Here is a 20,693-nt window from a genome sequence, read left to right as displayed (position 1 = left end):
AGGAGCAGGAGGGAGGAGGAAGGTGTGTGGCTGCAGGGCCGCCCGCCCCACCAGCAGCTCCCCTGGCCCCAGGGGTGAAAGCCGAGGAGGATGCGCACCGTGGGGGTCATCCCTGCTCACCCCGCACTGTGCTGGCAGAGGATCTGGCCAGCATCCACCACCAGCAGCCAGCAGGACCCTGCTCGCTGTCAAAAGAAAGATGAATTAAAGGTGAACCTGACCTGCAAAACCTAGGCTCGTGTATCTGAACCCAGGCTAACCCGGAGCTCAAGCATGTAGGTTTTGTTACAGCACTAGCAAGGAAATCAGGCAGGCACCAGCTCTCAGCCCAGCATCCTATATTTCTGCCTCATTTTTCATGCTGAAGGCATCGTCATGTGTTTAAGCATGCTGGAGGCTGTCCTGCCTAGAGCCCACCATGGATAATCTCTATATGTGTCCATTAATAGGGTGGCCGTCAAGTCCCCAAGCTACCAGTGGTCTTGGCATTTTCTGCACGGACCCAGATCTCTCTACCAGCTTGTTCTCCTGAGTCATCATAACCTCAGACCTGCCTTCCTTTTCCAAGACACACACACAGGCACAAGTCCCCACAGGTTTGTTGTTTTAGGAGCAGATGACATTAAAGCAGTACTGAGTTGTGTAATGTAGCTTTAATAAGCATGTGCTTTCTATTTGTCACTGCTTAAACTGTACTTTTATACACACAGTCTAGGAGTCTTGCTGAAATCTGCAAAACATTAACTGCAGAAAAGATGAAGGGAGTTCAAACACTCCCCAGGCTGGGGAAAGCGTCTGGCTGGGGAGACTGGGCTAGGAAGAAGTCATTTTGATGGAATTAAAGGAAATAGTAATCAGGGTTGTAGTGAGAACTCTCTTCCTCCAGTTAATGTATTTTCCTAAACAAAGAACAGGAAGTCATAACAGAAAGCGCCTCTGTGTTCCTCTGGCACACAGTGACCACGTCCTTAGGCAACCAGCTTAGCACAAATCTTTGACTGGGGGCAAATGGGAGATACCCCCCTTAGGGCGCACAGCCCCAGGCACGCGCCCTGTCATCCCTCCTTTTCCCACTCCAGGGATTTTTCTTCTTCCGTATGCCTCCTTAAATGGATGTCCCGTTGGCGGAGTAAGAAGAGAAATGGCAGTTTTTCCTCCTCCTCACCGATGCCTTCCCGGCAGCTCTCTGGCTGGCCGCAGAGGTTCTCAGGGTGCCTGCTCTGCAGCAGCAACCAGTCACTAACCAAGGTCACACACGCTGTCTAAGTGCCAGAAACCAGAAACTTTAAATAAAGTGCTGCTGAAGTAACTGTACAAACATCTTTCTCACAATAATCTGCTTGCTGTCTTTCACGTGTTTGCTAACGAGCTTTACCTCCTGTGGAAATTCAGCAGGCTCTAGCCGCACAGTTTTCCAGCATTTGAAAAATATATCAGTTTTGATGGAAAGGGAGCTGGTGTTTGTTTTTCTGTGGTGAATTTTGTTTTTATTGCTCTAACTGCAGCTTCAGAAAATGGAATAGCTGTCAAAACAAATCAGGAGGAGGAATGCTCCAAACTTACATTTTTGGCACCATTCCGCAACATCAAGCATCCATCGTCTCATTTTTTTAAATGCTGAACATGGCTGAAATGAACCTCAAGATCAAAAAATAGTAGGTGTCCCATTAATTATATTTTGGTGTAGTAGTAAGCCTCTAAAGTGGAACTGATGGCACACATTTTCCTGATGCCAAAGCCTGAGGGCTTCTCCACTTTGCTGTGGCTGCCCCAGCACCTCTGAACACATCCCATCCCCACAACTCAGTAACAGTGGAAGAGACCAGAGGAATTTTTTTGCAAACAAGTGCCACTGATCATATTAATCATGTCACTAGTGCCAGTACTAGTCACATTTGCCACTGGGAAGGGTAACACTAGTTCCCATGGGGCTACACAGGCAAAAAATACAAGCATTAGAAATATGTTTGCAGGGCCAGGTCCCAACAAAGGTGATTGAAGCAATTCAGTGCGGTGTACTGAAGGGCTGTGTGTTACGAGCTGGTAATAAAAGCAGAGGTGCTAATACACAGTGCAGTTTGTCTTTACAAATGAACCTCTGTCAGCTTCTAACTAAGCACAAGCAGGTGTATGTGTATAATTAGATGCTCTGGTACGTGTGTCCTAGGAAAAAGCCTCCTCAGCATAGCCCCGTGATTTGGGTGGAGGACTGCACGTCTGAAGGCTAGAGCCTGCATCAGACCTGCTGTCTGTGGTAATACCAAATATTTTCGGCAAAGTAAATTTTCAGCTAATTAGGAGAAAAATGTTCAAAACGGAAAGTTACAAACTGAATAGCATTAGAGTGATGTTTGGGTTCAGACAATAATAATATTAAAAAATGATCATATTTATGAAAATGCTTATGATGAAAGTAATTTCCAAACAGGGTCTGCTAATAAGAGTAACAGCAATCAGCAATTAACTACTAGTTGTACAGAGAGATGTATGCTTTGTCTTATGTGCCACCTGGCAGTACATACAGATGTTAATGTGCAAATACAGAGTCCCGGGCTGAACAGGTGGCTTCAGAGAAATGTGGATATAAAGTTTTCTAAACAAAAAATAAATAATAGAAAGCCAGACAGGTTACCGCATTTAATATTTTCCATATGCAACTGCAGAATCACAAAATCCAGAGATTAATAAAGGGGAAATTATTCCATGTCAACACTAGTGAAAGTTTTAGAGGCCAAAATACTCTTGAGTCTGAGTTCAGCCATGAGAATATTCCCGCATGATTCTCTGGTAATAAAATAATGGGAAGAATAATGCATTGCTCTACACGGTACTGCATGGGAAGTGGCAAATAAGGACAGTGGTTGCATCTGTAGAGAAATAAACCCCAGGCTGGGCTCAAAGCCAGCTCTGCAGTTCACCTACACTTCTTTGCTGCTGTAGCAACCTGAATCAGCTCTGGGTTGAGCCATCTGGCTCTTCTCGAAGGGGAGAACTTCGTGTGCTCTCTGCACTTTTCAGCAGTCCCACAGCGTACGTGCGGTCCAGAGCTCCACGTCTATCCATGCCTAGCTCTGTGCTTCCCTCTGCCCTGTCTGCCCGTGGGATGATGCCACGCAGTCAGCGTTGGCCAGGCAGGACTGCCTGAAATCTTTTCTAGCGGGCCACAACATCAACGGCATGCCAGGGCAGATGGGATTTCTGCGCATTCCAGGCTGAACCCAAACTGCATGCAAGAGCAGTAATGAATGCAGGGTTCTGGGATTGAGAAGACATCCCAGACTTCAAGACTAGCCCAGGATGACCAGCTAAATGTTGTGGTAGCCACAGAGACCACCTCTATCCAGATCTATAGGGCAGATCATGGACTCCAGGTCCTGTCATTCAGCAGCACGAAGGAAGGGAGCAGTTGGCATAAGGGGCTGCACATCACAATTCTCAAACACCATGCATGCAAAAAGCTCAGCTGGGACATGCTGAAGGAGAAGGGCACTGCTGGTCATGCCTCACTTCTGCCTGAGTGGCCACCCCCCCCCCAGGTTGCTCAGTCACACTACAAGTCAAATAGCCATAATGAAAAAGCAAGGGTAGCTATTTACTGCTTCCCCTCCTCTCCATGCTGTGCTGTGCATATGTTTGGACTGTTAGAATATACACAATATAAGGAGGAGAAGTATCTTTATTTAGTTTGTGGCATCATTTTTCTTTCAAGTTCCATTAATTAGGTTTTGTGTGCCTTTAGATAGTGTTTCATTGTAATTTTAAAATGTTAACATGCATGATTTTGTATATCCGTATATATGCATGGATCTGATATGATTAATTCCTATCTTAGCCCTGTGGATATCATAAAATTAGATTTTAAAAAGCCATTATTAAATTTCTAGCATTTGAAATAGTCCTCAGAGAGTCACCCTGTGAATGTGACCAGCTTCAAACCCTGTTTCCCTTTATAAGGAGTGCTGTAAGATCTTTTGTTTTATTCATGAAATGTCACGTTGTCTAATATCACAGCACTACATCACATAACACATCCAGTTCTGTAGTAGTAAATCCCCTTATGTTTCTACATTGTACTCCAATTTGCGATATTAATGCTGTAAGTAACATGTAGTGACAACTGAAACTTCCAAAAGAACATACAATTTCCATTCCAGACACCCGCTATCATTTCCAGTAATGGGTATCCAGTCTGAATGTATGTTTCTAGCAGACTATAACAGTACGACTGTTAAAGTACCAGTGGTTCTTGTGAAACCACAAACACGCAGGTAATCTTCTGTGAATAGTAAAACATTCCCAAGAACTTTGACTTTTCCACTTCAGATCTTAATTTCTTGTTATTCCCTAAAAAGGTGTAACAATAACAACAATAATAATCATAACGATACAAGAATAAGTCAATGGCAGAGTAACTGTCAAGTGTCCTCCAGCAATACATCACCGCACAAGTACATTTCTGTATGCGGCAGACCTATTCATCCTGCCAATAATGTCTTCAAAGGCCCAAGAATTTGATGACTAAACCATGGATATCATCAGCAGACTACTCTGGGTTTAGTTCTCAAAGATCTCAGAGGTTCTCACTTGTCTCTGTGCCACCAGGTCTACAGAAGCTTTGCCACATTTCTGCCATGGGACACTTCCACCACACACTCAGAGGAAATCAAGTCCACACCTTCAGGGTTTCCAACCAGCCTTATCAGAGCCTCCTGTTTACCTCACCAAAAATAGCCTAGACATCTGCATACACGCTGTTCCTGCTCTGCCTGCAGCTGTATTAATGCCTGAAAACATAAGAAAAGAAAAATGAGGGGTAGCTTTTGAAAACTTGATCGTTGAAATTTAGAAAAAATGTTTAGATGAAAACAGCACCATCCCCTCCTCCTTACACACCTCAACCACAAGTTTAGATTTGTTCAAGTTGTGGCTTTTCCTGAGGCCTCACTCTTTAGGAAGTTTTATCCTTTCCGTACTAACTGTTTATCCCAGAGGTAAATCCTCCCAGCTGCCCACGAGCAGAGAAGAGATTCCCAGCGCACTGCTGTCCCAGGGAGCACCGCAAGCCTTAGGGCATACTGAAGAGGAAGGTACCCACTGCATGTCAGGACCACATTTCTTTCAGGCACCAGTGATTCGAGCGTTTAATTATTTTTTAGATGCGTCAAGGCAGGTGACACCATTGCAGGCAAGGCTCACAGCTCTCTGCTGGCACTGCAGCAGTGGTACAACCGTGCTGCAGGCTCAGCTTCCATTTCCCTGAAGCTGAACAAAAGTTGGGCTGAAAGAGTTTCCAACATGATTTAGGGCAGCCCTGGGGCTGCTGCAGCACAGCCCAGCTGCAGCCAGCTGCTGGCCCAGCAGAGGGGTTGGCTACATGGGACGTGCTGGTGCCCATGTGTGACGGCAGGGATGGGGGACAGGCAGCAGAAAGCCAGCCAGGGCAGCTCTGCTCTGCCCCACAGCTCCTGTGCAGGACAATCCTCAATTACTCTGCCTTGGTTGCTTTCTGCTGCCTCAGCAGAGAAAGAAAACTACTACCTGGACCAAAGTCCAAGGATTTAGCCCATAAATCTCAGGGCTTTGATTAATTCCTTTCCCTTTTTCCTTTTTTTTTTTTTTCCTTCACAGATGTTAACATTTTCCAAGCAGTTATGTGCTACCTTGGTGAAGTGCAAAGAAAATAGAAACTATGTCTGAAATTATACAAAGGATAAAGTAGAATAGCATGCATTAGTTTAATACAGCAATCAAGATTAGATAAGGGGCATATGCCCAGTGCTGGACCTGAGAAATGAGCAGGAATGCAGATGACATTTTTAGCATGTGTTTCTGATATAAAGTCTCTCACTCGGAGGGGAAATATGTTGTGTGCTAATACTGATATTTTCTTCCCTGATCCATCAGGTGAAAATATAATGGAAGAGGCAGGATAATACCATTTCCCTTACAGTACAATTTTCTTCCTGCTAGAATTAGATTTATTGTGTCTTCTCAGTCAAAACTGATAGCATCCAGCTCATTCCCATTTACCTCTCGTTGCTCCTGTCATCTGACATCTTTGTATAAACAGGCAACGATTTAAGAAAAGCGTGCAGAAGAAATGAAAACATTTTGCCTGGTAGAGGATGGTAAGCTTTGAAGCCAGTCATGGTGTATAAAGATATATGAAAATGCAGCAAACGCCTGAACCTTTCTTTTTAAAACGTAACAGTTCAGGAACATAATTGCTTTCATCACCCATCATCATGATAATGGTGATGATGGGATGACATATTAGCCATGCTTAAGTTATTTACTCAGAAAAGTAAGCTTTAATATGGAGTTGCTAAATACAGCTTGGGGACTCAGTAAATAGAGGTTTTTCCCATCACAGTTTGTTAGCTGAGATGCGGCAGTACAAACGTACCTAACAATTCAGAAAAATCTGGGGCCTTGCTGAGGCCTAGAATCCCAGCCTCGATTGCTTTCGAACAAGCCGCTTTCACTGGACATGTTATGAGCTTGCCAGTCAAACTAAGCACATCGGTAACGTCCTGAGAAGACGACAGATGTGTGAAAAGGTTCATTCCCACTCCTGAAGGGCTATCCAGAATTGGTGGAGGGCTTTTTAGCACACTGTGGGAGCCCCAAACCGATGCTGTGGATCCAGCAGTCAGGGATGGCTCTGTCCCTCTGACTCACCCTCGAGAGGAACCCGTCCCTCTGGGGGAGTCTGGCAAGATGAGCTGTCTATTTTAGGGACTCGAGTTAAAGCTAAACAGGAGAGAATACTCCCACACATGCAGCAATTTCTTGTGCAAACAGTGGCGGAACAACTGGACAATTTCTGAAATTATTTCTGCATAGTTTCCAGTGACACCATATCCAGCCTCAGTTGTTTTGCAAATTCAAATGAGATGTGCAGATAAACACACACACATAGACATCTACCCCAGCTGTGTGGCAGTGAACTCTGGCAACCCTCTGGCACTGATCTTAGCCCACTCCTCTCTTTAAATTCTCAATTTCACATCTGTATTATTTTTTCTGCAACAAAAAGAAAAAAGAGAAAAGAGACAGACTGCCATGGCACACAAGGTTTTTTAACCTTGCCTATGCGATGCTCACCTGGTGCTGTTTTTGACATCAAAATCCCAGGACGGCAATATTTGGCCTCTTCTCCCTTCTCACCAAAGGGAGTCACAACACAGTTTTTATAAGGCTGAATACTCCCACACAGTGAAAAAAAACATCGTGCTGTTCTTGTGTGTGTAGGCCTTATGAAAGAAATTCTTTTGTCAAAGAAACACCACAAATTATAGCCTAAGGCATAAAAGAGATCTAGATCCCAACTCAGATTTAGATATGAAAACACTGTGATCAAAGATTTTGGAACTAAAGATGATTATACCCTACTGCAATGATCACCGCTTCTTTAAATACAAATCAAGTTGGTTAGAAACTTTTCACTGAAAAATTTTCCAAAGCAAAACTGGAAGTTGGATCAAATACAGATTTAGGAAAGTAGTTTTTTTTTTTTTTGATTATTAAAAATAAATTAGAAATTTTCAGACAGTTTGGGGTTTTGTATTAATTATATTTTCAGTTGAACCAGAAGTAACATTGACATTTTCTTAGCTTTAGATATACCCACCAAAAAAAAAAAAAGTGAAAAAAATGTAAGTGAAAGAATTTAAGCAGTTAAAAAAATTTTAGAAGAAAAAAAAAAAACATAGCCAAAAAAAAGATAAAATGTGGAATTGGAGAAAACTAAGTTTCAAAATTCATGAAAATAGGATTGGCTCTTACTTATAAAAGCACAAATTTCAAATAGACACCAGCCTAGCTTTTAAAAGTATAATGACCTACAGTCATTGCTAACACTGCCAGGTGACACACTGGAGTACTGAGGTGTTAATGTCTCAATACATGAGTTAAGTTAATGATTCCTATCACAAACACTGCACATATCTAAAAAACTATGTGGATGAACATCAAAACCGCTTATTTTTTTAAACACAAAGCTACTGGGAAACTATTTTTGGATTTTCAATGTTTTTGTGGTATTAATCCCCTCTCTGCTTCTTCCGTTATTACCAAATTATGTAAATAAGCCTACAGATAGAAAAAAAAAATGTCACAGAGTCAGCTGGTAGCTAATATAAATAATTTATTTCAATTCTGAAATTAATCAATATATGACCTAATTTTTCTAGCTGTATTTTCTTCCATGGTTAGAAAATAGACAGAATTCCAATGTTCATTTCAGAATCCTTTTAGAAATTGAACAGTAGAGATCACATTTTCCAAACTGCCTAGTCTGTCTCCTCTAATTAATGATGTGGTGCACTGAGATAGATTGCTGCCCACTTTGCAAAGTGTTGCTTGAAGTTTGACTTGTATGACTGCCATTGACTTCCACAGCTGTTGCCATGAAAACTCCAAACCATCATTAAAAAAATAGATGTCTGTACAATAGAATAAAGGCAGAAGTTGCAAATAACATGCTGAGAAATCAAAGATCACTCCTCCAGCCTGAGCTCCGTCCAAGAGAAATGGCAGTTACGTGTTCTTGTGCCATTTAATCCTCAGCCCGGAGCTCAGCAGCAGAATTAGCAACGGCAACTTTTGAATCTATTTAGCAGAACTGAGGCCAATGAGTCATTCTGCAGGAGAAGTCAAAACCCGATCAGCTGAGAAGAGCTGCTGATCACAATCCCTTCTGTGGACTTCCACTGGCCAAGATCCACCGGCTCGTCCGGGAGTGCCCCATGGGGTGGCCAGTGGCCCACAGGAGCTGGCAGCATCTACAAGAGCAGCATGTGACTGCAAATTCTTTTGCTCACGGATCTATTTGTAAATGAGTTTTGTTTAAAAACGTCCAGCTGCAGAAACTTGGCAAGAGGGCTGCTCCCCAACACAAGCACTAACTCAGTTGTCACTCTGGATACGGAGCTTTTACACAATGTGACATTCCCACTGATGGATGATGTACCCAAACACGATGTCTATGTAATAAATGCATAGGAGTGAGTAAGCACATTTCATTCCCAAACAAAAATTGTGCCTAGGAGGACGAGAAATCAACAAACACGTTAGGGAAGTGAAAGGTCCCCAGAGGGAACTTTTCTCATTAACCCTTTAGGTACTGATAAACTGAAAAGAACAGTCACTTAGTCAATGTATGGAGAGCTGAAGGTCTCCATTGCCTTCTTTCTTCCCATCCATACCAGCATCTAACACCTTTGTAAGCAGGGATCAAGACCTGAAAGATTCTGGCCTGTTGGTTACATCTTCTGTTTCTGCCACTGAACCACAGCACACAGCAGGGGTATAGCAGTATTACAGCTCTGTTGGCACGTGCACAATTTTATTCAGCTGGTGTCTATTACTCTTGTGGAAAAGACCCACAAAAGGCAACTATATGCTCTGCTAGGCAAAACCTTGCTCTTCACATGCACTATGTAATCCACGTGATTGTGTCTTCAGACCCAAACACCCTCAGGGCCTAGGCGTGGAGAATTATCTCTGTTTCTGCCATCTTTACTTCATAACTCTCTACCTTTATCATATTGTATCTCCCTGCAGATCACGAAAAGAAGCCTGCCTTTCCTAAATTCCCAGTAACTGCAGATGTCTTATCCTTTTATTTCCCTAGTTTCTGCATGCATTTCAATGTCTTCTTAGGGAGGGATAAGTCCTCTCCTCTCTCTCCACCTTCCTCTTCCTCATCCAGCTGAGAGAGGCAGGAGGGAGCAGTGAACCAACAGGGGAGTGAGCACAGAGCTACTCATGGCACAGAAGCAGTGCTTTCTGTGGTGTGTAAAGCCCCAGAAAGCTCTCTCGAGCCATCGGGTGGTCCAGGATCCAAAATCTGAGACACACTGAAAGGGAGAAACAGGCTTTCTCTGTTCTAGTCCAACACCATTTGGTGTTTTCTCTTACAGGCTGTTCTCTCCACCTCACTGCACAGAGAAAACACCCCAGAGTATCCTGTTCAGAGCCACTTCCTTACCCTACATCCCAGTGGATGCAGCTTCTGAAAGGAAGCAGAGTCGGCAAGGATGGAGTGCTTTTGGGAATCATTCCCAGCATATGGAGACTGCATTCTGCAGCAAGTGAGGGCAGTTCCCTCAGCAAGTGGAAAATGGGCTTCACCTCCCTGTGGTCTCACTGTGGTTTGCTTCCCTTGCGATATTATTTTTGAATAGCAGGCAGGAGCTCTGTGTTTCTTGTTCTGTTTAGTAAATCCAATAACTAAACCTGGTCCACTTCTGGGTGGTCCTCACAAAATACCAGAAAACCACGCCAAGGCCATGTGATATAATAATCATAAGAAATGCAGGGATTGCTTTGACAGATACCTCAAAATCAGTTTTTCAAGAAATGGGATGTTTCAACCAATGTGTCCATTCCATTTGTCATTGCTGTTGTTTTTCCCCTATTCCTTTTTCTCGTTCAGTGTCTTTGTTCTTCATTCTGGTAAACCAGAATTAACAGCCAGGAAAATGAAGATCACTGATGCGTCGATGCTTGACTTGCTCTTAGGCTGGGAGACGTTACACCACGCAGAATACCTTCCTGGTTAAAGAACTCAGATCCGAATCGCTAAGCAGACTGGCTGGTTTCATGACCAAGAATAAGAAAGAGAGATGCAAAAAGCCAGCCATTAAAGCCCAAACGTAAGCAGGTTTCCTTTTATTTTCCTGAATACTTTGTGGGTACAGTTAGTGCTCAAGGACTAATCCCAGGGCCTGCTCCTTGCCAGGCAGTGCCGCCCTGCCAGCAGACTTCCCCTGCAGAGCAGCCGCGGGGCCCCGTGCTCGCTGCTTGCCAGCGTGCTCCTGCCGTGGCTTCCAGTAGCCACATTCCAGCCCCAGCCCTCCTCCCCACAGCCAGCCACCTCCAGCAGCTCCCCTGCCCTCCTGCCTTTCAAAGGTACCAGCCCTCGGGGCTGAGCTGGTGGGGCGAAGGGGACTAAGGGGAGGGAAATAAATAAAAGTCCTGTGTGAAATGAGCAGATGCTGCTCACAAATTAACTCACCCTGCTGATAGGTCCCTTGCAGAAGCAGGGGCATCAGCCAGTTCATCCCTGCACATTGGGGTTACCCCTGAGCCTGCTGCAGCCAGAAGGAAAACAAACATTATATCTCACCACCAGCACAGCCCTTCCCAGCCATTAATGAGGTTATACTTAATGAACGCTTTTCCATTCACAACTTTTCACAATGTTATTGTATATATACACAGGCAGTTCTGGAGAGGATGGGAACCCAGTCTCTTCAGAAGGAGAAGACAGGCTGGCCAGAGACACTGTAGTAAATTCCTGTTCTGATAGCAGTCAAATTAATAACCGTTTAGAGCAGAAAAGCTCTTCTTTCTTAAGGGTCTGATCCAAACCTCTTTACGTCAGATTTTTCTTTTCTCCAGTCGCCTGTGCCTAACTGGGAATTTCTGGTCTTATTTGTCACTACCCTGCTTTAATTAATTGCCATAGGATTAAAAATACTGGTTTAATTCATGCTGACATTAATATTAATCATTCTTGTCTCTTTTCATAAACACAGGCCCTAATTCAAATATCACAATTTTGCACAGCAAACACAGCCAATAATGTGATAAAGGAGAATTTCATGATCAGAAATTGGCTGATACAGAAACATAACAAGGCAAGCCGACCAAAGCAGAACAGTGTGATTGATTTTTCCCTTCCTTTACTCCCAACTGCTGTGATTCATGTGAAATTTGTCTTGAGACAATAGGATTCAATGAAGGGACCCTCCAGTGCCAGGAGGGAGTCAGCATCAAAGGGGATACACGTCCTCCCTTTCCTCCTGGCATGGACATACATCTGTTTATTGCACGCTCTGGATGCCGTGTCGTTTCCTTACAACTCACTGGCTAGGCTGCACTTGCAGAGATGCTCAGGATTAAACAAGAACACCCCAACCCTCCTGAAACCTCCATCCCGGTGTGACCTGGCACGTCGCGATCCTGCTAGCTTCCCGTTGCCATGTCACTTTCTCACAGAGCTGCCTCTGCTCTCCCAGCACGTAAATAACATGAAAAAGACTGCTCTCTTTGTGTTCAGTTAATGAGGGGAACTGCCTTTGTGGTTAACGGACCAGGTGGGGACTCAAGATCTGAGTTCAGTTCCCTGCACTGCCACGGGCTTCCTGTGTGAACTTCGCTTCCCACACAGCCTTTCAGCATTCACCCAGACAGAAAGGAGAAAAACAGGGCAAGCGTGATTTCAAACAGCAAGCCCACAGTGCCAGAAGCACCAGTCACCAAAGGACCTGACCGCCGAGCTGGGAGGTGAGAACACCGGTGACACTGACACACTGCTGCCTGCACGTGGCGTTGTGCCACTGGGGTCACAACCTGACCAGAGAACGGTGTTGTGCCATCCCTCCTTCCCTCCGACAGGAAAACTCCACCACAATATTCCTGACTGCGATGATTTACTGTCTGCTCCCTTGTGTTGCATTGGACCGAGCCAGCCGGGGTGCAGGGAAGCTGAGGACAAGCTGTGATGGAGGGGGCATCAGCACGAAGACAGAGAGAAGCTTGTGTAACTGCAAAGGCAAAAGGTCAAATCTTTTATTAAAAAAGTCTGTAAACAATTAAAGTAGGTCACGAACACGGGAGGTATGAGTGCAGCCATTAATATTTAGGGGAGTGGAGGAAGGAAGACAGAGAGATGAAAGCTGAACACCTTTTTGAACCTCAGCCAAAGCTATATCAACCATATAACTAGGAGAACATATCCTGCTCGGTGAGACACGTATTCACCCTGTTTCATTACATTCTGTTCTGTCCTCAGTCATGATGGATCCTGCTGAGACTCGTGTTTAACAGTTCCTTCCTGGAGTGGCTCAAGCAACAACAAGAAAAAAAAATATTGTGAAAGTCACACCCCACTGAAATTGCATCCTAAAGGGACCTGGTGAGTGCAGTAATTACCAGAATGACTCTGAACACCAGGGCCACGCTTGGCTCGGAGATGGCCGTACATGTTAAAATTAAAAAGGACTCTAAGCAGACACAAGAAAAGTGGAAATTAGGGACCAAAGTGTAGGCACAAGAGCGATTCATCATTCCTGATAAGGAGCCATTAGGCTGGATTTTGAAGGGACGAGAACCCAGGGAAGCCTGCCTTTCTAAGCTTACAAATGCTGTGTAATCCCCAACTGTTTCAGATAATGGAAAACTGCATTAACCTTGTAATGTTTCCCCGGTGGCTCTATCACATTGACCCTCTTACAAGCCTCTCTGCTACTCATTTACACCCTCTGGGACTCCAGATCCTGATTTCCACCCTCTGGGGCCAACGTGGAATGCCTTGGTACACGAGATCAGAATCCAGCCCCTTGTTATTTCAGCCGGAACAAGATTTCTGCCTTGTTTTAGCCATTGGGATAGCCTTGACGTGCTTTGACTTGCCTGCACCAAAAATGTAAACAGCAGCACTAAGTACAACAATTAACACTGTGTCTCCGCAGATGTTTGTTTCCCTTGAAGGGGCTTGGAATTTGAGTGGGGAAAAGCAGGGTAGGCAGCAAAGAGAGGCTAATGCAGTCCGGGGCAAACTTCCCAACTGCAGTTTTATAAACAGCTCAAGCTGCTCCCCTTTCTATCAGTGATGTCACTCCTAACCCTACAGCGGACCGCGGCGGTGCTATCCATCAACTGCCAGCTGCTATTCTTTCTCCTCTGCATAGCAGGAGGCACATGGTCTGTGAAGGCGGCGGGAGTCTTGAAGCACTTCAGCCTCATGTGAATGGAAGCCAATAAGCTTCAGATTCCCTGGATTTTTCATACAAATTATCTCACCCAAGTCTCCAGATAATGCGGTCCAACAGTTATAGGTTATAATTTCCAAACAGCGAGATAACCTTCATCGTCAAGTAAAGGCAAAAATGCCATTAGCAGATAGAGAGGTGATTTAACTCAATCTAGCCATTTGCTCACAAGTCTGAATTTATGTCATCAGCTGTGATGAAATGAGTGTTTTCTTAGATAGATATGGACAACTAACACAGTACAGACCTCGGCAAGCTTCAAAGGACTCTGAGTTTTAAATTCTTTGGCTAAAGTCAAACATTTGTCTTTCTTATCACTTTCACTCAAAGGATGTGTTTTTGCAATATTGCATCAGGTTCATTTGCCAATAGAAGAGGCCAAAAGGTGAGGTCCAAGAGATGAACACTGCTTCATTTACATGACAGTAACCCATCAGCTGCCATGGAATTACCCTGGGTTTCCAGTGAAAGACTTGACAGCAGGACCATAACACCCTGCTAGTACATTTCTTGTATCACCATTGCAAGCACTCCGTAAATCTGGCACTTTCCAGCTGAGGCATTTCAGAGGAGAGCTCAAGGTTGAGGTAATCAAAGAGGTTACTGAACAATGAACGGCAGTAGGACACTACTTTGCTTCCCCTATCCAAAAATGTGTTAAGTTAGAGTCATTCTAAATACAGGGTTATTCTGTATCTATTTTGTCTGCGAATTATACACCTTTGGAGCAGGAAAGCTGTAGGTTTTGGGAACAGGACATATTCTTTAACAGGTCACCTGCCTTTTTTTCATTCTGTTCTCAAATGACAGCTCTTTCGGTGCCCTTGTATCTTCCTTTAAACTGTTTTGAGCCAACCCTGCATGATTCCTGTCAGTGCTGCTCTCATTCCTCAACAGGCCATGAAAATCAAAGAAAATTTCATTTGCTTTGCAAGCAGATGCCTTTTGAAAAATCCTCTGTCTGTTTAGCAGCATGGCAGATTCATTCCTCTTGAAGTCAAAAGGTTTTAAGCTTAGAGAGGTCACACAGTCAGAAGTCGGCCAACTGAACACGCACTGAAGAACCTCTGCATAAGTCTGATGTAATTCTACAGGACAGAGAAGTACCTTCAGAATCACGCAGAATATTATGGCCTCTCTCATTATTCAAAGATAGCGATTTCACTGATGTATGCTGCTAAGATTATACAGAGCTAGATCAGTTTTGCTTTCCTGCAGCCTCCCCTGGGGCTCACAGCAAAATCAAACGAAGCGAGCGAAGAATGATCATGAGCACCGAGCTGCTTCAGGTATAGGAGAGGCTGAAGGTGACTGACTGTTTTATGCAATACATGACTACAGATCCTGAGCTGGTCATTTGCCACTTTTCTACCAAGATAAACAAAACATGCTCCTACTCTGTAAATGTAATTTTCCACAATGCCGTAAACTCTGCAGGTGACAGGCCAGGCAAGGGAACAGAGCCAGCTCTGTGCACACACACTGATGTGATTTTAATATACTGTTGTGACAGATGAGGATATTTTTCAAAGCTATCTGTGTACTGAAGCATTTGAAATGTTTCTTGCCTGAGGCTACCTGCCGATACGATAACTACTCCTATTCTCTGCAGCTGCAAACACCTTCAGAATGAAGGCAAAGTTCAAGCTGAGTCTGATGTTCAAACTCCAGCTCCACCTCTAAGGCATGCAATGAATTCAATCGACCTGCTCATGCATCTTGTTGGACAAAGATGAGCTGGTTTTTGTGTACACAGTTTCTGGACAGTTGAGTCAAGCTTTTTGTTACACCTAGCCAAAGACTCACCTAAGCCCAGAGGTTTCACTAGGTTGCCAAGACTAGGTTGTGCCAGTGTCTGGACAGTCTGGATATTAAAGACAGCAAGTAGAGTCATCGCAAGTAGCCAGCTTTGCCTCACCAGCTCATGTGACTTGAGACCTGACTTAAGAGGTGTGGGTCTGCTGAGAATACCCAAGCATGGATGTCCAGAAGGTTTCAGCCCAGAAGAAGCTGAAGAAAAGCACCTCTAGTACAGTGCATTTAGCCATCACTAACACTTACCAAGGACATCATTTGAAAAAAAAATAAGAGTAGCTGTAATCCACTCTCTGTACTCTCTGTCTTCAAAGAGCTTCCAAAGGCAGCTTGAATCCTTCACCCCTTTGTTAGCATGCTCTGAGTGACATTAGACGCCATTTTTGGCACTGGCTGTTATCATCACATCCCGGTAACTGCAGCCCACAGCTAGCCACATGTTGGAAGCAGCGGTGGAAGGCAGCTGTAACGCGATCTGACACACACCAGGGGAGTTTGCACAGCCCCAGTTGCAACTCCACTGCGCAGCGGATATCAGCCCTACACGCTAACTATAGACTTGCTGAAACATTATCATACATGAAGGACTAATTAGGTGTGCTGGGCCATTAGCCATCTCTGAACATTGACTGATGAAAAACATAATTGATGGCAGCTTTCATAAACAGAATCCAGAATGTAGAATTAAATTAAAAGGAAAACAGCTGTTGCTAATGGAAGTAAGGACCATTTCTTGATTAAAATATCTGTCTGTCTTTCCGTGGGAGTTTTTCCAGAATGGTGGGATGGAAGAGTGTAAGGAGATCAGGGAGCAGAGAATCTGCAAAGCTTCCTGCTGAAGAAAACACAGCTTCTCTGGCTAATGAGTCACAGTGTTTTCTTTTTGGAGATTTGAGTATGGAAAGGAGCTATACAATTGCCCTGTTCATCTTACTGTCAGCTTGAATGGCACTATAAACCTTGGAGATTGACCTTGACATAAAAGAATCCAGTTCAGCTTGAACATAGGGTAATATTTCATATTATGTGAACCCACAGATCTAGGAGGGTCTCTGTTTCAAAAAGCACTCAGTAGGGTCCTAAGTACTAGCACAGAGCTCTGAACCCAGAACACAACACCTGCACAAATCTCACTTAAGCACATATATTGATTCAGACACCAAACTGCAGTAATGGATGCACAGCTGAGAACATCCATCAGATGGAGACTTCCACCCAGAGAGAGGCACTACAGACTCAGTAAAAGTTTTCTGGCATAAGTGAAAGAGGATGAAGGATGTAAAATGTCAGAATCAAGATTTCTCAAGTCAGGAGTCCTTTCCTTCATGCTGTGATGACTCTGATCCTACCTGACAAGCAGCACTACAGGAGGAACTGACAGAGCAGATGAGTTAATATCCAGATTTTCATAGGCGCTGAGCAACATCTACTTCCTACCCTCTCTTGGTTGATGGAAGCCACACACCTGTGGGGTGAAAGTCTCCTTTCAGAGCCTCTGAGGTCAGTTACTTTTACATTTACTTCACATAGCATAAAAAGTTTCAACACACTTCCAACTGCCATGGGGAGGGATGTGCCGGTAGCTGTGGCCTCCTCCCAGTTCTACCCTGTATGTTTCAGCGTGTTCTCTCCAAGCCTCATGCAAACCTTAGAGTATCTTTGTATGAAGTCTTAAATCATGGGTTTGATTCCCTGGAGGGCCCTGAGCACTACATGTTACTGATTAATACCGGTACTTAGCTGTTGAGCCGCAGTCTGTAGATTTTCACTGCTGTTCTGTACCTGGGGCAGGAGAGCCCCTGCTCTGACGCATCCACTCCACCGGTGTTGCATGTGCCTTGCTCAAGCTGATAGATCTTTTCCATCACTCTGATGCCTGAGAGCTAAGCTCTGGAAATCCTGTGCCCTATGTAGCCTGCTGACAAGGAAATACACGCTCCATACCACCTGTGCCTTGAGGAATGAAGGCGTATGAAAGGCTGCGTTCAGGCTGCATTATCAGATTCAAAGTGGAAACTAAAGAGAGAGGAAGGTCTGAAAGATGAGCCAGCCGGGAATGCCTGTTGCTTTCACCTTTGATCCACGTGGTGCTTTGATGTGGTATTTCAACCCTTCAGACAAGGTAACTTATCCCAGTCTGCAGCTCATGGCACCACCAATGGATTAAAATGAGGCGGCATGCCGTGCTCCTTGGCTCTCGCTGAGGCACTGCCAGTTAGCAGCATAATTTACTCCCAGCTCCCGTCCCATCCTCATTTTCTCTGCCTGCAGAGTCAAGAAGGAAATTCCCTCAAATAAATACAAAAGTACTTCATGTTCATTTAATGGCATTTCAGGGAAAGGAAGCATGAAACCACACAAGTTATTCATCTCCATAAAACGGTTTTATCAGGGGCCTAGAGCACAATTCCTTAGCCCAAGGAGGTCTGATCTTCCTTGTGAGATGCAAGTGCATGAGATTATGTGCAGAACGGGTGCTGCTTAAGAACTCAGATAGATAGAGAGCAGGCATTTGGGAATCATCAGCATAAAATATTTCTTTTTAATGATGTGCACACTGTTGCTCCTTTGAGGGACAACAATACGTGCGCTGAATGCTGCAGCACATTCTTCAAGTGATCCAGAGGCCTTGATCTAAATGTGAGGTGCAGACTTGAAACATTATTTGTATCACTGACTCAGCCAAAAGTCTGCCTCACCCCCCTCTTGGGATCTTTCAACCTCCCTGTGCCATGGTTTTCCCACTTGCAAAATGGAAACAAAGCTCACGTCCATGGGTTCATCATCTGGGCAATGAGCTGGGTTGGAAATCCTGGCTCCAGATTCCATGGGGGTTGCCCCTCTCTGCAGTCAACAGCAGCATGAAGTTTATTTTCTCCCATAACATCATCCCTGCTTCTTCTTTCACTCTTTTTGGCCACTTACAACCAGTCTATCATTGACAATGTGGTAGCGTTGAGAAGTTCAGGAAAAGTTTCATTTCATAACTTCAAAGCACAGCCTTCTCAATGGGCTCCCACTGGCATATGCTGATTGGGAAGCAACACGGGGACGCAGCATTTTCCCCCTTTCTCTTGGGGACCCCCTTTCTCTCAGGGACCCAGGTTATACAGTGTAGGGGTGGGAAAGGTACTGTGAGACTTCACCACGGCAGCCTGAGCTGGTGGCACCGGGGCTGGTCACTGCTCCTCCCGTGGAAGCTGCTGTCACAGCCCAGCAGCTGTCGCAGAAATCACAGCTGGCAGCCACTGTGGCCGTGTTCATCGCAGTAAATTAAATCACCAACATAAGGTACTACAGCCAACTGGGAATTACAGAGGTCGAGGAACTGGCAGACATTTGTGCCTCCCTCCCCTTAAACACAGAGGTTTACAGCTTTGCCACCCTGGGGAGATTTGGCACAGTTTGTCCATCAGCATCCCAAACAGCTCCCTCAAGGTCACAGAGGAAACGTGTGCCGGAGCAGATCGTCGTGCAGGCTGACAGGTTGGCCCAGGCAAATGCTCCCCCATGAGACCGACTTCTCCTTCCAAGAAGGGGCTGGCCATATACGTGAACCCCGAGCCCTTCGGGTACCCCTGCCAGGTAGGTGCCCATCAACCTCGCGAGTGGCTGCCACCTGCGTTACGGGAGGATTATTTTGTAGCTGCCTTTGTAAACCCCATTGAAAAATATGTACCAAAGAATAGAAAGAAAGGTATTAGTTTAAATAAGTACCTCTTCAAGTGCACTTGAAAGAAGCCCTGGAAAAGGAGCAGATCTGGAGCTATTCCTACTTTCTGCCTCCTGTGTGGGCTTTAATTGCACATTGTTCATTAATCCTTTGCTCTTCAGAGCAAACAGATATGTTTCAAGACAATTCTGCTACACAAACAACCAGAAACCCTTCTAGATGCACGTGTGTATACATACACACCCCAGGGAACATCACAGACTTGTCAGAAATTCTCATTTCCCTGTTCAAGGCTTGTGCTAGAACTGACAGAAATTAATATTAATTGTGTGCCTTTGTTGGGCTTTTTTTTGAAATTGCTTTTACAAAATCCACATGGGAACCTGAAGAAAATTGCCTAGCTCCTGGATAAATCAGGAACAGAGACACCCTCATGAGTGGCACTTGAAGGGGGACGGGTGTTTGCATGACTGCTCTGAGCTGCATGGGGCACCAAACCAATGGCACGGTTCCCTCGGGAGGGATACTGCCCCATTCACTCAGCAGCCGTTTCAGTGTGCGGCTACCCTCGCGTGCTTGCTCCGCTGTCAGACCACGTGCAGGTTGGGTATGTAATTATGGGTCTAAAATCGTTAGCTCTCTCTGCACTGATTTGGTCTCGTAGTCACTCTATACACAGTATCATTCTGGAGCTGGGGCCATGAAAACAGAAAGAAGCTAAGAGTAGAGCTGCAGGAGAGGGAGAATCCTCTACATCCTGGGCTTTGACCTCCGTAACACAGCTGCTGTCTTGCTTAAAAGGAGAGAAATTATCTGGAACCAGAAATGAGACAAAGGTGGAGAAGCAAAGGCAGGCAGGGGAGTACAGAAAGATGTTTGCAGGCCTCTGTAGTGCTTGGACCACACGTTTAGAAGAATCAAACACCATCTCTGTCCTTGATTCAATAGGAAAGAAGGCAGGCGGCTGGTCCTGCGGGGAGCAGGAAGGGGTACGAGGCACTCTGTGCAGCAGGGAGGCATTTTGAGCTGGATCTGGAGCCAAGACTGACTACTGGCCAAAGTCATCGCTGATACAACGCTGCCAAAAGCAGCTCAGCATTCTTCACCTCCCTTGAGCTTCACCAGGGACACAGTTGGCCATGCTGTGCTTAGCCCAGGTTCTCCAGCTGTGACAGGGCCTGACTGCAGCAGACGGAGCAGCTTTGCGGGCACTTGCCAACCTGACACGTCTGAGTTCGTGAACTGCAGATGGTTCTGGCCCGTGTGCTTCATTTTCCCATTTCCCTCGACATCCCCAAGCAAAGCAAGTCAAGCGTGCCTTACCACAGAGCCTGGGAGACCGCGGGCAGGAAGGGATCAAATTTTCCAGCTTTGCCTCGAGTGTGTCACCACATCAGCAGACAACTCCTGTGCCTAATGCC

At 45.0% G+C, this 20,693-nt stretch overlaps 2 long non-coding RNA genes across 3 annotated transcripts in view; one reads left to right on the top strand and one right to left on the bottom strand.

Moving 5' to 3' along the window:
• The window catches only part of LOC310882693, a 46,744-nt gene extending 36,296 nt beyond the window's left edge, over nucleotides 1–10,448 (bottom strand). The window contains exon 1 of the long non-coding RNA XR_014573082.1: nucleotides 7,108–10,448. This is a non-coding gene — a long non-coding RNA (uncharacterized lncRNA). The remainder of the gene's footprint in view (nucleotides 1–7,107) is intronic.
• LOC310882694 overlaps nucleotides 1–20,205 on the top strand; it is a 56,630-nt gene extending 36,425 nt beyond the window's left edge. For both annotated transcript variants that reach the window (XR_014573083.1, XR_014573084.1), the window contains 2 exons: nucleotides 10,442–10,661; nucleotides 11,547–20,205. This is a non-coding gene — a long non-coding RNA (uncharacterized lncRNA). The remainder of the gene's footprint in view (nucleotides 1–10,441; nucleotides 10,662–11,546) is intronic.
• The last annotated feature ends 488 nt before the right edge of the window (nucleotides 20,206–20,693 follow it).

Source organism: Anser anser (genome assembly GCF_964211835.1).
Source record: "Anser anser genome assembly, chromosome: 16".
In the NCBI taxonomy this organism is placed as follows: domain Eukaryota; kingdom Metazoa; phylum Chordata; class Aves; order Anseriformes; family Anatidae; genus Anser; species Anser anser.
This window is presented reverse-complemented; position numbering and strand designations above follow the sequence as displayed.